Here is a 16,517-nt window from a genome sequence, read left to right as displayed (position 1 = left end):
ATGATTATTAGTACATTCGAAATCTAGTTGGAATGCAAATTCCTGCTGATTTCCATTATGGGCGATCAAAATGACTCCGGCCCCAGACAGATCATGTGTCCTTGACCCATCGAAGATTAATTTCCACGACGTGGGTTGCACATAATACAAATCGAGGATACTTGGGGGAATTTGCTCCTCAAGATCCGAAGGATGGTCAGCTAAGAAGTCAACTATGGCTCGACCTTTCACTGCTTTCTGTGGCATGTAATGTAGATCAAATTCAGATAAAGCCAAAACTCATTTTCCAATTCGGCCACTTAAAATTGGTCAATTTAACATATATTTCATTAAATCGGTAACTACTATTACATTTACTCTCTTGGCCAATAAGTAATGCCTCAACTTAATGGTCATGAAATACAATGACAAGCATAATTTCTCCATGGTTGAATATCATCTTTGGGCATCGAGTAGCGTCTAACTCAAGTAATAAACTGCCCGCTCCTTTTGCATGTCGTCATCTTGTGCTAGAAGAGCTCCAATCAACTCCACTAAGGCTGCAACATATAGCATGAGCGGTCTCCCTTTGATAGGAGGCATCAACACAAGCAACTTCATTAGATATTCCTTGATTCTACCAAAAGCCAGTTGATGCTCCGCTTCCCAAACAAATTCGATTCCCTGTTTCAACTTCGATAGTGAAGAGAAGATGTTAGTTTTTTTTTTCACAGCTAGATATAAACCTCCTTAAGAAATTGACATGGCCCAAGAATTTTTGTAGTTCGGCCTTGTTTCTTGGTGGCCGCACATTAATCAAGGCCTAATCCTTGTTCCGATTGACTTTGATTCCTCTTTGATATTCTAAGAAACCCAAGAAATTATCAGTCGAGATACCAAAAGCACATTTCAAAGGGTTCATTTTCAATTTATAGAGCCTCATCCATTCAAAGGACTTGCGCAAGTGGGCCAGTTGCTTATTTACAACAGTCAACTTGACCACCACATTGTCCACATAGACCTCCATAAAGCATTCGATCATATCATGGAAAATGACATTCATTTCCTTTTGGTATGTGGCCCCTGCATTCTTTAATCCAAAGGGCATCACTAACCAACAATATGTTCCCAAAGGCCCTGAACATCTGAATGTCATTTTCGGCACATCGTCTAATGCTATATAAATTTGATTATATCTAGAATGCTCATCTAAAAAAGACAATCTCTCATGTCTAGCAGTTTGATTAATGAGCTGATCGGCCACTGGCATGGTGTATTAATCCTTTGGCATAACCAGGTTTAGATTTCTAAAGTCAATACATACCCTTAACTTCCCATTTTTTATTACCAGGACCACATTTGACATCCATTTTACATATTTGATTGGTCAGATGAAACCAACTTCTAGGAGTCGCTCGATCTACTCCTTGATCTTAAGGGTGACTTCGGTCATTATTTGCCTAAGCGGCTACTTGTATGGTCGATAACCTTCTTTCGTGGGTAATCTATGCTCAACCAGGGATCAATCCAGCCATGACATTTTATGGTAATCCTACGTAAAGTAGTCGACAAACTCCAAAAGTAACTTTGTTAACTCCTCCTCAGGGGGTTGCAAAAGTTGCTTATGAACATTGGCTTCGAGTCATGATTTATCCCCAGGTTGATCTCAACCAGCAGGTCCTGGACTTGTGATCGAATATCTTCTTCTTTTTTTGATGCTTCTTCAAACTTGAAACTGTCTCCCTCGGCTGATTCTTCTGACTCGGCCAAATTCACAAAACAACTTTCATCAGATTCCTTTAGGGTCTTTTCAAGCCCTATTATTCTGGCCATAAAGTCGGCCCCACTCACTTCATTCCTTGATGTCCTGATAATGGGACCTCCTCGATGATATAATGAGAGGTCGGCCTATATATGACAATATCCTTCAGCAAGGCGTCATTGGCTCGGGTAACTTCCGAAATAGCTTGCACAATGCTGTCTCAGTCCGTTTTTACCATGATCCCCATAGGGCGGCTGAGCTTATTTCTCCCAGTGAATCTGATAGGTCCTACTTCTTCACCATAGTAATAAGCTTCATTAGCATTCGACATGGCTAAGAAAGGTTTGTTGTCAGCCAAGATTAGCTCGACCATGTCCTGGTTCTAAAAAATTACAAACTGGCGAAGAGAAGATGGGATGCATGTAAAAGAATGAATCTAATCTCTTCCCAATAACGCATTGTAGCTCGACGAAGTGTCTACTACGAAAAATGGCACCAAAACTGTCTTGGTACCCGTGGTCAGATCAACTAGAAAGACACTGTGTGTATTCATGATGTGGCCATCAAAATTACTAATGGTCACTTATGACGGGATCAAATCAGTCGTTGTCTTCCCCAACTTGACCATCATTCTCCTCAATAACAAATTCACTGCAGCCCCATTATCAACCAAAATTATGGTAATAGGACATCCATCTAGATGAGCCAATATGTACAATGGCTTAAGGTTCTGTGTCATGTCGCCGGTGGGTTTGTCGATAATCACCCTTTTGGATGCACCCTTGGGCGTAACAGTGACCATGTCGACGTGTGATGCTTTGTCAACATTAGCCTCATTTTCCTTGCCTTCTTTGAATAGGAAAGAAGCATTTTGTATGATTACTAGAGGAATATATTCTTCTACGTCTCTAGACATTGTGTTTGGTTGAGTGGGCCTTACTTGACAGCTGGACAACAATGTAAAAACCATATTACAATGAACGTTACTAGCGATAACGAACTAAACACAATTTTACCACATGAACTTTGCCCCCCTAGTGTTTCAGATTCGATTTCTTCGATCTGACTAGGGTATTCATTACCTGTGAGTTCGTTCGAGAGATTAATAGCCAAAAAACTCTTCAGAGTATCGGCGGTTAACACGAATTCGCTAGGTAGCCATTCCTCTGTCGGAAAGCAGTCTTCGCTGAGATAGTCTGATAAGTTACTGCAACTATCTTCCTCTTTGAAGTCCCCTGATTGAGCCGTATTATTGAGGGCATTTGGGTCTTTCTATGTCGCAACTAGTAGTACAACTTTAATCATGTTTACTGTTAATTGCTTATTGAGAATGGGAACCTTCTAAAAAGGACAGGGCATTTTAGCTTCTGATCGAGGGAGTGTCTCTTCCCACTCCATTTTCCTTCTTGCGACAGCTCTCTGTCTTTGACATTGACCCTTTTGGGTCTTTGTCAAAGCTTAAGTATCGCTAGAAACTTAGGATGACTCATTTCCATATCCCCTCTTGTGTAGTAGGAGGTTTGACCATCTTTGACAAGGGTGGTCCCCATCGCACTGATTGGAGGCCAATTGTATCGGATGATAACAGTTGAGACCGTTATTGTAATCCTTCCTTCCCTTTCTAGGGGTGTTCTCTAACCGGAATGTCATTTCTCGAGCACATAGGTCACAGACTCGAGGACTTTAATGCCTTCTTCTGATGGTGATTGACCGATCATCTTGAGGACAAGGAATCTAGTGCCGTCCTTGTGCAGGTCGGCCAGACATTCTCTACTAATCATTCGAGCTGAGATCAAGCTTCGATTTCAAATGATCCTTTACATTGGCGGTGACTATGTTCACATCCATATTAGCTGGAAATGGATCAGTGTCAATCAACATTGCCTCTTTATCCTTTTATGGGAACTTCAATAGCCTACGGTCCATATGGTCCTGAATGATGTTCTTTAAAACAAAATATTTGTTAGTCAAGTGGGACTGAGTTCCATGCCATATGTAGTACTCGATCCTCTATAAGTCATCAGCCGGAGGTACTTTATGATCTCTAGAAACTTTAATAAATTTTTCAGCCAACAAGAAATTGAGTAACTCCGAGAGCAATTGTGAGAGATGGAGAGAAAACTTTAGAAGCAGCGTGGGGTGGATCTCTCATCCACCAAGTTCAGGGACCTCTATCCCTTTCCTGATGCAAAGGTACTTTTGGGCTTTGAGGTACCAAAAATTTTAAAAATATGATGATACAGGATGTCCTATATACCATCTAAGGGCATTTTATGGAGAGCTTAATGTCATGGCACGTAATGATGGAGCGTTGATCCACTTGTTTCAAAATTCCTTGAAAGGCGGTGCATTAGATTGGTACATGTCACTGAACTACTGTCGAATTAAAACTTAGGAACAACTTTCTCAAGCATTCATTGATCTTTTTGCATACAATCTTAATATAATGCCCAAAAGAGCGGTTCTTGCTACCTTAAGGGAAATGGATGATGAGTCATTGTTAGCTTAAATTGGATGGTGGCGGGCCATGGCCACTAGAATGAGACACCAATCGACTACAGGGAGCAAATCTCAATGATCATCCACTCGGCAAAGCCAAGTATCTCTGGATACCTTGTCTCACATCTATATGCCAACTTTACTCAACTAATTGGCACCGAGAAACAAGTCGATGCCAAAATAAGGGCTGGAAAGATATCCCCTTGGTGGCCTCATTAGGCCTCCTCTGTACATCCAATAGATAAGGGAATGCTTATTGAATGTGAGAATGCTAATTGAATCTTATTGCCTCTACCAAAGATGTACCATTCCCCCCTTAGCAAGAACAATATTAACAACAATAATAATAACAACCAAGATGGAACCCACAGTACCCCAATCATGGGTGGCAAATGGGCGTGGTCCAGGTGCGTAGGTAGTTCACACTAATAAATCGAACTTACAGTGAAATTCTAACCATGACAATCTAAGGGTAACTTCTTACCCCACTGCCACTTAGGCCCCCACCAAATCCTTTACCACCAATCTTTAATGAGAACGAGTATTGTGCATACCATCAAGTCAAGTGTCACATAACAAATCATTGTTTCACCTTAAAATGCGTGGTCCAAAACTTGATCGATCAAGGAAGAATTTCAATCGAGGCCTGTGATGTGGTGTTGAACAATATAGAATCCCTTGCCACAACATCAAGCAGGTCCCAGTACATCAAGCACCCATACCATCAATATCATTAGGGAAGAATCTCCTCTCCATCTTGTCCAATTCGTCCATATCATTAACTCTCATTCGGAGCTTGAATCCCTCATCCTACAAGGGGCACCCCCAACCAATCTAATCTTTATGCCCCTAAATATACAAGGGGCATTACCGATCAGTCCAATCTTTGCGCCCTCAATCAAGGAGAAAATCTCCCTACTCTAGCAATCAACTAGGGGTATACCCTGTCTATCTCAGCTTCAATCAACCAAGGGCACACCCTGCCAATCTTAGCTTCAATCAACTAAGGGCACATCCTGCTTGTCTCAGCTTCAATCAACTAGGGGCATACCCTGTCAATCTCAGCTTCAATCAATCAGGGGCACACCTTACCGGTCTTAGCTTCAACCAACCAGGGGCACACACTGCCTATCTTAGCATCAATCAATTAGGGAGATAACTTCCCTGCTCCAACAATCAACCAGGGGCACATCCTGCCCATTTCAGCATCAATCAATCAAGGGGACAACTTCCTCACTTCAACAATCAACTAAGGGCAAAAGTCCCCACCATCTGGACACAACAACGAGAGACAAAAGGATCCTATCCTCCCATCCATAGACATACAATATTGTGATGAGGACATCCTACATTGCGGTCTTAAATTCAAGAATGCGAATTACATTCCTCTTGCATGTCCCATCAGATCAAACTACATCTTCCCTCCTAACAAGCACCAATTCTTCTACTACCAGCTCGAATATCAAGACTCGATCCCAGTCATTAAGGATCGAAAGAATGTGAACAGAAGAAGACTAGGATATCAACATCCTCGAGGCAAGAAACCAAGGCATAGGGGCACCAGAAGAAAACAAGGTCATTAAAAGGAGGGCAATCCTTTCACCTACATATTAATCCCATCCGATGATATAGAGGACTCGGACAAAGGGGATGAATTGCTCCCGACTAAATGGGCTACAATCTTGGCCCCACTCGAACTAGAAGAACTCGAGGAGCTGCAATCCATCGAGGATGAACCAAGAGATATCACATCCAACACTGACCTGGAGCTCAACCCTAAACTCATCCTGATGTTTGGGCATAACAATGGGGGCTCATCTACTGATCCCTTCGGCCTTGCCTCCTAAGGGGATGGAGTGCGAGACAGTAACAAGTTTGTATCCTGCAGATGATAATAAAAGTTCATGTGAATAGCACTTGTCTCCTCGAGCTAGATCAGGCAACCCCTGCTTTGTCTTACCATCTCGCTCAGGGTCCCTTATAGCAAAAAACTCCAAAAAATTAGAATTTTTAAAAATCTAAAACACCAAATATTTCAAAACTAAAAAAATCAGATATTTACAAAATTTCAAAAATAAAAAAATTTCAAAACCAAAAAAAATAAAAATCAAGAACGCTTTTAAAAAATCACAAGCAATAAAGTGCTGAGTTTATCTGTCAAAGAACTTGAGTATGAAGTTAACGTATGTGATCTCGATCTAGAGTCGAACTTTGAACCCTAAGGGTTAGTACAAAGTCGATGACAGGGAAGATGATGAATCAACTCTTGAACTAGAGGGTCTCCTCAGAAATTTCAAAACCAAAAGCCAATGTTATCCTCAAAATTTTGAAATTGTAAACCTAGGATCTCCGAAAACTCTTAAGGAAGTGCGCATTAAGAATCCTTTTCCCTAGAAAATGAGCAGAGAATGATTGAATTCTTAAAGCCATGATTTCCTAATCTTGGATCATATAAAGAATTCTTTGGATTCTATCAAAAACTTATCAACAAAGTCAAAAATGAAGCCTGCCAAGTAGAAGCTACGAAGACCATTCCACGTCAGAAAGTACTTCAAGTATCAAGAGAGCACACATTAGATCCATGTGTGTGCTTCAAAACTCTATAACTTGGCAAAGTCTTAGACAACCTCTATGCAGGATATTGACATCAGTGAAACAGACAACCTAACATCATTTAACAGTCATTAGTTCGTACTCAGGATGATCAATTACTTCACAAAAAGTAATTAGAGCCAGATTCCCACATCTCGCACGACAACGCACGTGAAAAACATTATCATCAGCCGCTACAGGATCCCACACACTGTCATCATCGACAATGGGATGCTAAAGATAGGCGAGTCCCTTGAGAAGCTCAAGCTCAAACGACATGGGGTCACTTTCGTATGCACTTTGGGCCAATTAGACGTCTATACACACAACTATGGGTGAAACTCTTTACAAGCTAACTTATGAAGCAGAAGCAATCCTATAAGTTTAAGTTGAAATCTCACGAAAATTGAAGCTGAGGAAAGAAAGTTATATTGGGCTTACAATAAGTACCACCGCATCTATTAGACTCAAGGGGCAAGTTCAGAGCTTACATGAGGTGGCCTATTGAGACTCGAATATTGCATTTTTTCCCTTATTTATATCTTGGTTTTATGAACATGATAATGCTTAATGCTATATTTTATACATGTTTGTGTTGTTGGGTGAGTTTAAGAGCTTAGATTGAAAATAATGTTAAAAGCATGGATTTGATGCTCAAGAATCACCAAGGCAAAGAATGGATCTTTGGAGACCAAGATTGAAGATTTCAAGATCCCAAGATTCAAGAAAACCAAGTGGAGAAGGAAGGAAATCAGAAGAACAAAGTGCTGAAATTCACTTTAATATTTGTGGCATCGACCACTGTTTGATGAAATCGAAGACATCATTCAATGACATCGAATTTTCACAGGAAAATCAAGTTGATTGCTGGACATAATTAGATGCAATTCTCGATGAATCGAAGTCATGTTCGATGACTCGAAGAAGATGCTCGATGACATTGAAGTCAGTTCGATGGCATCAAATTTATTGAAGAAATTGAAGCAACTCGCTGGACTGTTTTGGACACATCCTCGATGGATCAAAGACCCTTCGATGGCATCGAAGGACTTTTCGATGACATTGAAGGAAGGTTCGATGACACAGAGACTTACGTAGTGTTAAAGGAGAAAAGACACAACTTTTGGATTTAAACCCTTTCGATGACATCAAAGGCTGTTTGATGACATCGAACCGTTATGCAGATTTTACGCGTACCACATAAATTTAAGGCGGTTTTGGGAATCTATGCAGACAAGGCTATAAATATGGGTTTCCTAAAGACTTCTGGGGATATCTACGAGTTTTAGAGAACTCTCAAGTTTCATAGTTTTAGAAATTATTTTTCTTTACAAGTCTTTAGATCTTTATTAAAAAAAAATTGCCTTCTTATTGCTTTCTATTTGCCATTAGTTATGTTTTTCTAGTTCCCTCTAGCCCAAGATAGAAGGGAAGCACCAGGGTTTAATGATTCTTTAAGTTATGATGATTGATTTTTTTTTAATGATGAGATAAATGGTGTACGCATCTTATCAATTATCTAGGTTTAGGTTTTTGATCCATCATGTGAGATCGATATGGTGGATGCTTAGGCTTAACCTAGATTAATTAGATTTCTTAGATGGAAAATATTCTTAACCTACTACATTATTTGATTCATATCTCATGGTATTGAATGCTTAAAATCATTGGCGCTTGATAATATATGTTAATGGTGCTAATCCATGATTCTCTAATCTCTTATATCATTTACTAAAAATATTTGAACTGTTTTATTTTCGATTAGGCCGACCATAGTGCTCAGATCCTAATTGTGTTATCAAAGTTATTATGATTTATAGATTATTAACCTGTGTGGAACTTTGAAGTCTGGGTATTGTTTTTAATTTAATTGAATTCCATTTAAAAGTCATACCTTCAAAACTTTCAAAATCATTGCATTTGTTTAGTTTCCATTACTTAGTTTTGCATTTGATTTTTTTTTTCATTCTCCTAAACCATCTCTCTGTGGGATCGACTCTGTATTCACAGGATACTACTTATGAACCTCTGCACTTGAAGGCAAACAAACATGGCCCAATGATGAGAAGAGTTCTTTTGGAAGGCACCCTTTGACTGACCAACCTGGGGTGAAGACCTTCCGGAGCCCATCAATGTCGATAATAAGTAAGCTTACCTAACCATGTTAAGATTTACAATATTAAAGCTGAAGTCAATTGACCCAAGATGGTCATCCCGAGAATCACTCCCTCATGTCATCAAATAAGTGCTTCAAAAAGAAGTGTTAAAGAACAAAAAAGAAAAGAGAAAAAGAAGAAACGAGGACAAAATAAGAGCGCGTGGTCCGAGATAGCAAAAAATGAAAAGACAATAAGAAATGAGGACAAAATAAGAGCATGCAGTCCAAGAAAGTAAAAAAAAAGAGAGAGAGAGAGAAAAAAAAAAGGAAAACCAAGAAAAGAAAACAAATCTGACCTAAGAATCCCTTCCCCACTTACATCCCCTCAGAATGATCTTAGCTCAAGTTAACGACTTTGCCATCGTGACTCAAAGACAAGGAAGGAAGAGCTTCCAGTTGGCCGACAAGGATGGAAGTTTAATCCCTCCATCGCTGTAGAAATTTTTTTGTTAAGAAAAGAAATTTAAAAAACAGAAAAAAGAAAAGAGCATGCCTAAGAAAAATGGGCGAAGTGAAAAACTGAAAGGGTGCTTCAAGTAAAAACAGCGGGCATGTAGTAGACTTAGTGAAAATTCGAAAGGGAGTCAAGGGTAAAAATAGCAAACCTGCCAAGGGACAGGCAAGATCAAATACCCAGAATGTGGTGAAAACCTGAAAGGGCGCCATAGGCAAAAATAACGAGCAAGCCGAACGTAGCGAAAGCCTGAAAGGGCGTTGCTGGCAACAATGGTTGAAGAAAAAAGTAGGTATATGAAAGATCCAAGGCAATATGAAAATTCAATAGATGCAAAGATGACAGGAATGAGTTGATAATTCTTTTAAGCTCTTCCCAAATCCTAGAGGCAGGATATATCATTGAGCACTACCTTAAAGGGATTGGGACCCCTGGTTAACAATTAAAAAATTGATTATGACATAAAATTTTCAAAAGTTTTCTGATTCCTACATCTATGTGTATAAGTACAAATCACCCAAATCCCAGTTGAGTCAACGTTCTGATTCCTACATCTACGGGTATAAGTACAAATCACGTATACACAGACAACACATAGCATAAAATTTTCAAAAGCTTTCTTTTCATTTCATCATATATTTTCTTTACATGCATGTCTTTCCTTTGCTTACAAAGACCAAGCAATAAACTCTCGGTTCTCATCAGAATCCCTAAAAGGTAAGTATCTCTCTCCCTGATCCAATACAGTAATCCTCTTATTAAAAGTGCTCTCTCCTCATAGGTACACAAAGAAATTTCACTTGCTGGCACAAGCCAATGTGTAAAATTGGGCAGTTAACATGCCATAAAATCACCGTGTTAATCAAGAGAACATCAAGAGCCAAACACAGCGAGGAAAGGATTCTCCCAATAAAAATTGGCATTGATCGCAACCGTCGATTCAGGATCTGATGGACCAGGTAATTTTTAAAAACTTCACAATTATCCCAATAAAAATCAGCATCGATCGCGACTGTCGATTCATGATACGATGGACTGGATCCTTTTCAAAATCTCAAAAACACCAGCATCAATCATGACTATTAACTCGTGATTCGATGGATTGGATCCCAATAAAAATCAGCATCAATTACGACTGTCGATTCGCGATCCGATGGACTGGATCATTTTCAAAAGACCAAAATACCAGCATTAGTCGCGACTATCAATTCATGGTCCAATTGACTAGATTCTTTCCAAAAACTAGCGCAATCGTTGATTCAAGATTTGATGGACTGGATCCTTTTCATAAACCCAAAATACCAGCATCGATCATGACTATTGATTCATGATTCAATGGATTGGATTCTTTCAATAAAAATCAACATCGATCTTGACTGTCAAATCACAATCCGATGGACCAGATCATATTTCAAAAACATAAAAACATCTCCCTGGAGAGAATAAAATAATGGGACGACGAATCTGACTAATCATAGATCAAAATCTTGACCACAACAACGTGGGGCGACAGATCCGATCAATTATAGATCAAAATCTTGACCATAAACTAGTGGCACGACGGATTCGGTCGATCAAAGATCAGAATCTTACAGGACGGCAGACTTGATTGGTCATTGATTGAAATCATGACCGCTATCCATGGACAGACCTGCATCGTTCATAAAAGCCGAAGTTGATCACAACCAACCTTCCAGATCAACCCAAAAAAAAAAAAAAACAATCAAGTCTGATTATCCTGTGAGATGATGGAACTGATCAACCATCTCTGATCGAACTCTTGATCACAACTACTAATCAGATTTGCATCAAATGAATCATCCCCAACAGATCTTAGTCCCAATTGCAACAACCAAAATCTAAGTAATAAAATACAACATCTTCAAAATCCATGAATCTCCATCTACGTCAATCACCATCACAACTAGCATGTGCATTAACCTCTCGCATATTTTCAATGAAAACCAGTTTACTCGAAGTCCCATAGGCATCCTTAGTGGAGACGTCTAGGAGATGAACACATTTCAAAATCATCTTGCAATAAAACCCCCACGGAGTGTTACTCCCCAGAGTGCGGTGACTTTCAAAACCACAAAACATTTGCATAATAAAGCATCAAACTTTCAAGGCACTAAGAGATCTTCCATATCTCTAGGTGGGAGTCAGCGCAAAATCAAATAAGATCTGATATCTCGCGGTTTTCCTGGTGATCATCGAATCTGAATGCCCATCAAAATACAATTGGATTGAAATCCAGTGTTAGCTCCCTTGTATCAAATGTTAATGCTAAGACTTGTCTAAAGAAATCATCAAAATGACGAAAAAGAAAAATTGTAACCTAAGTGTTAATACTAGAAGATTGCATGGAAAGAGGTCACCCGCACATACTTAGGCATAGATGCTTATGGAATTTGATCGAGTCAAAGTCGACATAATGAGTTCTTTGTAAGGCCGTAGAAAGCGCAAGGTAGCTAACCACTTTGACGATCAGATAATATAAGTACTCCTTAGGTGATCTGGGAAACGACATACAATCTAGTACCGAGTCAATATCCTTATAAGGCCCCCAAAATCGCAACAGATCTACTGTACCTTTTCAATGTTAGTACCGATCATAAGTTGAAATGGTTGCGATTGGCGGCCGCACAGGGAAAATCAAAATATTTTCCTTAAACCCTCGAGATATGTATGAGTTATTTATTTCCAAGCAACCAGCTGACACAAAGATAAAGGAAGGCAACAAATTCAGATCGCAATTCATGACTGACTAGCAAAGTCGGGATGTCCACACGCTTTGGCATTCGGTTGCATACAACCTTTGCCAAAGAGGGGCATTTGCAGAAACCCCACTCTAGTTCCATAAGCTGATAGAGTTTGAACGGATTAATGAACAACCGAACCCTGAACCTAAACCCTAACCCTAAAAGCCTAAACCCCAGGAAACCTATCCTAAACCTTAAACGCATCCCATCCAACCCAATTAACCCATTCAATCCAGTTAGCCTAACCCTAAACCCTATGAACTCAAAACCCTAGAGTTTTGAGTCAACTTGATGAGTCAACTCACTCAGTCAACTCACTGAGTCAACTCACCCGGTTAGCTTACTTAAACCCATAACCCAGTTAACTCACCTACTCAAACCTAAAACTAAGCCCAAACCCAAGCCCAATCGTAGAAAATGGTCAAAACTTCAAAGAAGTAGCCCTCACAATAGAGCTTTCACACACTTGGAGGATGCTGCTTGCCAAAGCAGGGAGTCCAAGTGGGGACTGGTGGCAACCTGGGCAGTATCCCTCAAGCATGTGGGTTAATCCTTTTTTAAACCTTAAGTATGCGGTTGAGGTGCATTTAATTCGATGCCCATCACCTTATCTAAAATTACACTTTTACCATCTCATCCAACCCATGAGATGATGTCATGTGGCAATCTCCAATCTCAGCCATTCAAACACATTTTACCCCTAGGGCCATTAGGAATTACCAGAAAACCAAGGTTAGAGGCTATAAATAGCTCCCTCCGTTCTTGTTTCAAGCATCCACTCTCATTCCCAACAATCCATTTCCCTCCTTAAGCATCCCCTAGCCCTAGCCATTCCTCCACTAAGGATAGTGAAAGTGAGAGAGAGAGAGAGAGAGAGAGAGAGAGAGAGAGAGAGAGAGAGAGAGAGAGAGAGAGAGAGAGAGAGAGAGTCTAGCCCTATCCTAGCCTAGCCTATCCAGAGTCCAAGTCTCCTGAGCCACCCAAGTTTAAATATGTTCCACTCAATCTATCCCTGTGACAATACTATTCATCCTACTATTCAAGCCTCTATCAGTTTCATCAAATCAGTGCATCAACATTGTGCAATATTCTTTCCCTTCTCAACCCCCTGCTCCTCATATATATTAGCATCATAGTGCATTTCATCATTTTCACGCATTTGAATAGAGGGTGTATGCTCTGTGGCTTGCCGATATAATCGGATCTTGCCCATCAGAAACTTTAGTCAGTTAGCTGTTGTTTAGTATATACATCGCATTCCATTAATCGGATCACACTCATCATAAATTTGAATCAATCAATCACTATTATCATTGCATCGCATTACATTTTCTGTACGCGAGAACTACCCTTATTCTTCAGAAGTTAGTCAGATCTTCTGAAGTAAAGACCGTACATCTATACGGGTAGAGTGGGCACCTAACACTTTTCCTCTCTATAACTGTGGTTCCCTACTTGGAATATCTGGAACGTAAACTTATGAGTCATTTTAGGGTTAAGAATTTTCGGGTTCTCAATTTTAAGCGTTTCTACGAGTTCTAACGGATTGTAGAATCGTATTAATTCGTTAGTGGCGACTCTAATCAAATATTACACCTTTTACCCTATCACAAAAGCCCTCGAGCGAGGCAACCAAGTGAAAATGAGATAAATCTCTCATACCCTCAAGGAATCCGCTCTGTCCAGTATCCACACGCTATAAGTTGAATACAATAGCGTATTTGATATTCCGCCACTATAAGTTCAATACAACGGCGGATATAAGATTGTCGTTGTATGTATTTAGATGATTTTCGCCACTAAATGGATGCCATTATAGAATAGTTTTCAGTAGGGGTGTACACTGAGTCGAATCGAGTTGAGCTGGCCTCATCTCGACTTGGCTCGGCCACTAGATGACTGTAGCTTGAACTCGGCTTGATTCGGTCCTTGAGCCTAACTGGCCGCTTGGCTCGGTTCCTTCAGCAGATCGGGCTAGTTCGAGCCGAGTTCGAGCTAAAATCGAGCCTATGCGGTATTTTCACAAACACATGCAATGCACTTTCAATTTCTCACTGTATGTAAAACAACAATAGTTGCTTACAAGTATTTCATCAAACACCTTATAGGCAACATCAAAATCTAGAAAAAAATGGTATTTATTTAATATACATACCTTCCTTGCCACTAGCCGACACTTTGTTGAGTCATTTCATCAAACACTTGGTGAGCAACATCAATATCAGAGTAACCGAGTCACCGAACTAGTTTGATTCGAGTTCAATTCAAGTTGGGGTTCGATCTAAGTTGAGTCGTGCACGGGTAAGCTCAAACTCGGTTCAAAATTTTTTCGAGCTAAAAAAATCAGCTCTACCCGGCTTGAACTCAGCTCTGAACCGAGTTGAATCAGGCCTTTTTCGAGTCGAGTCGAGGAGCTAACCAAAATAACTCGGTTCGTGTACACCCCAACTATTCAGAGCCGAATATATCCGCGGCTGGATGTTCTCAACGCCCCGTATATTAAGATATTCAGCGGCAGATATATCCACGGTCCACGGCTAAAAGTTATTCTACAGCGGGCGAAAAGGATCGCCACTCTATGTTGACGACATACAGGGGCAGAAATGTCCACCGCAAAAATCTCGGAACAATGGCAGATAAAGTCCAACCAGCTAATTATAGCGGTGGATTTTCATATATTTCATTGCTGTAGTGTTTTTACAGAGAAATTGGTCCAACCGGCTCTTTGATACATGTATTTGTTTGTAACAATCATGGATTTCTTATGATTCCAAAGAATCACTTTTGTTAGGCAATGATAGCCATCTCATTCATGGCCTGGAAAAGGGTCAGCGCTACCAAATAAGACCATATCAAGGATAATCAACTATAAATTTTGCATGGTAATGGTCCGTGGACTTAACAGACGGTTCAGATCCATCGATTGATTGTCGAAGTGAACCAGTGCAATGAAAGTGACCTCATCTAAAATCCAGCACATTTCTATACCATATGTTTGAATTTTACCTATTGATCGGCGTCATGTTTAAATGATCCAAACCCTTCATATTATAAGCCGCACCTTGGATGGGGTATGACTAGAATACCTTTACCTTTTGAGCATACACACTTTCACCTTTGAATGACCAAAGAGTTGAAATACTTCAATCCGTACAATTATTTTACTACCCCATCGATAGTGATGATGATAATTCAGATTATTTATATGATTGAAAAAGATCCAAATCCAATGGCTAAAGTCCAAGCATATAATATAAATAATACGTAGGGATGTATTCTACCAAACGACAGAGACGTGTTTGGAATGCCCCAAGTACCTTAAAAAAAAATCACCTGCAGAGATGCACGCGGGGAATTGTAATATTGTAAAAAGCCATCTCGTATACTGGGCATCCGGTATATATCCCAAAATTACACTTGTTAGACATTTCTATCCATTGATCAGTGGCCACTAAAACAATGGTAGATAATGATAATTGTCAATGGTCAAAAGAGATAGATAAGATTCTTGGATATGATTTTTGAAACATAATCAATCCTTATCACGGCACAATGGATGAATGAACTCGATTGATGAGTGGCCTCGACTGCATTGCATGTCGCATATTTCCTACTAGTCTATCCATCTGTGTATTTATATATAAATTTTTAAATATGTTAAGGAACTTGGGTTCATGTACAGGAAAAACTACTGTCACTGCTTTTTCACATTTTTAGTTTTTAATATATTTTTTTTCTATTTTTAAATCAATAAAAAGAGAGGGCTTGCTATAATATTTAAGATCCCCACCAATTACTGTACCATAGGTTGGGATTTTCACCGTGGGTCTGGGTCATCTTAAAATGATCTGAATCGGTTATGATGGGCCTCACCTTGAATGAAGGATAGCTATAATGAACTCTTAGTTTAGAGTATTTGTTTGTTTAATCATTTAACTTTTTCCTTTTGAATATACATTCTAGACCTTAATGATGAAAGGGTCGAAATGTTTTAATATTGGAGATTTTTTTTTTTTCATTTCTCTTGTATATATATACTCCACATGGACGAAGATAAAATCTTTGGTTTGGATCCAACCGAAAGTAATCTTTGGAGATGCATTCGATCAAACCAAGAAGTCTAGGGCTGTGAATGGGCCGGCGGCTCGTTGGGTTTTAGGCCTGGCTCGCCTTAGGCAGGACTTGGGCTGGAGTATGTTGCCCGGGGCCAGGCTCAGGTTTAAAATTCAAGCCTTCTATTGATCGGGCCAAGCTTGGACCATATACAACAGCCTCTCTGCTCGGCCTGGATGGATAATGATTCTTAATGGT

The sequence above is a fragment of the Magnolia sinica genome, chromosome 6 (assembly GCF_029962835.1).
Source record: "Magnolia sinica isolate HGM2019 chromosome 6, MsV1, whole genome shotgun sequence".
Classification (NCBI taxonomy): domain Eukaryota; kingdom Viridiplantae; phylum Streptophyta; class Magnoliopsida; order Magnoliales; family Magnoliaceae; genus Magnolia; species Magnolia sinica.
The sequence above is the reverse complement of the archived record's forward strand: the minus strand, read 5'-3'. Positions refer to the sequence as shown.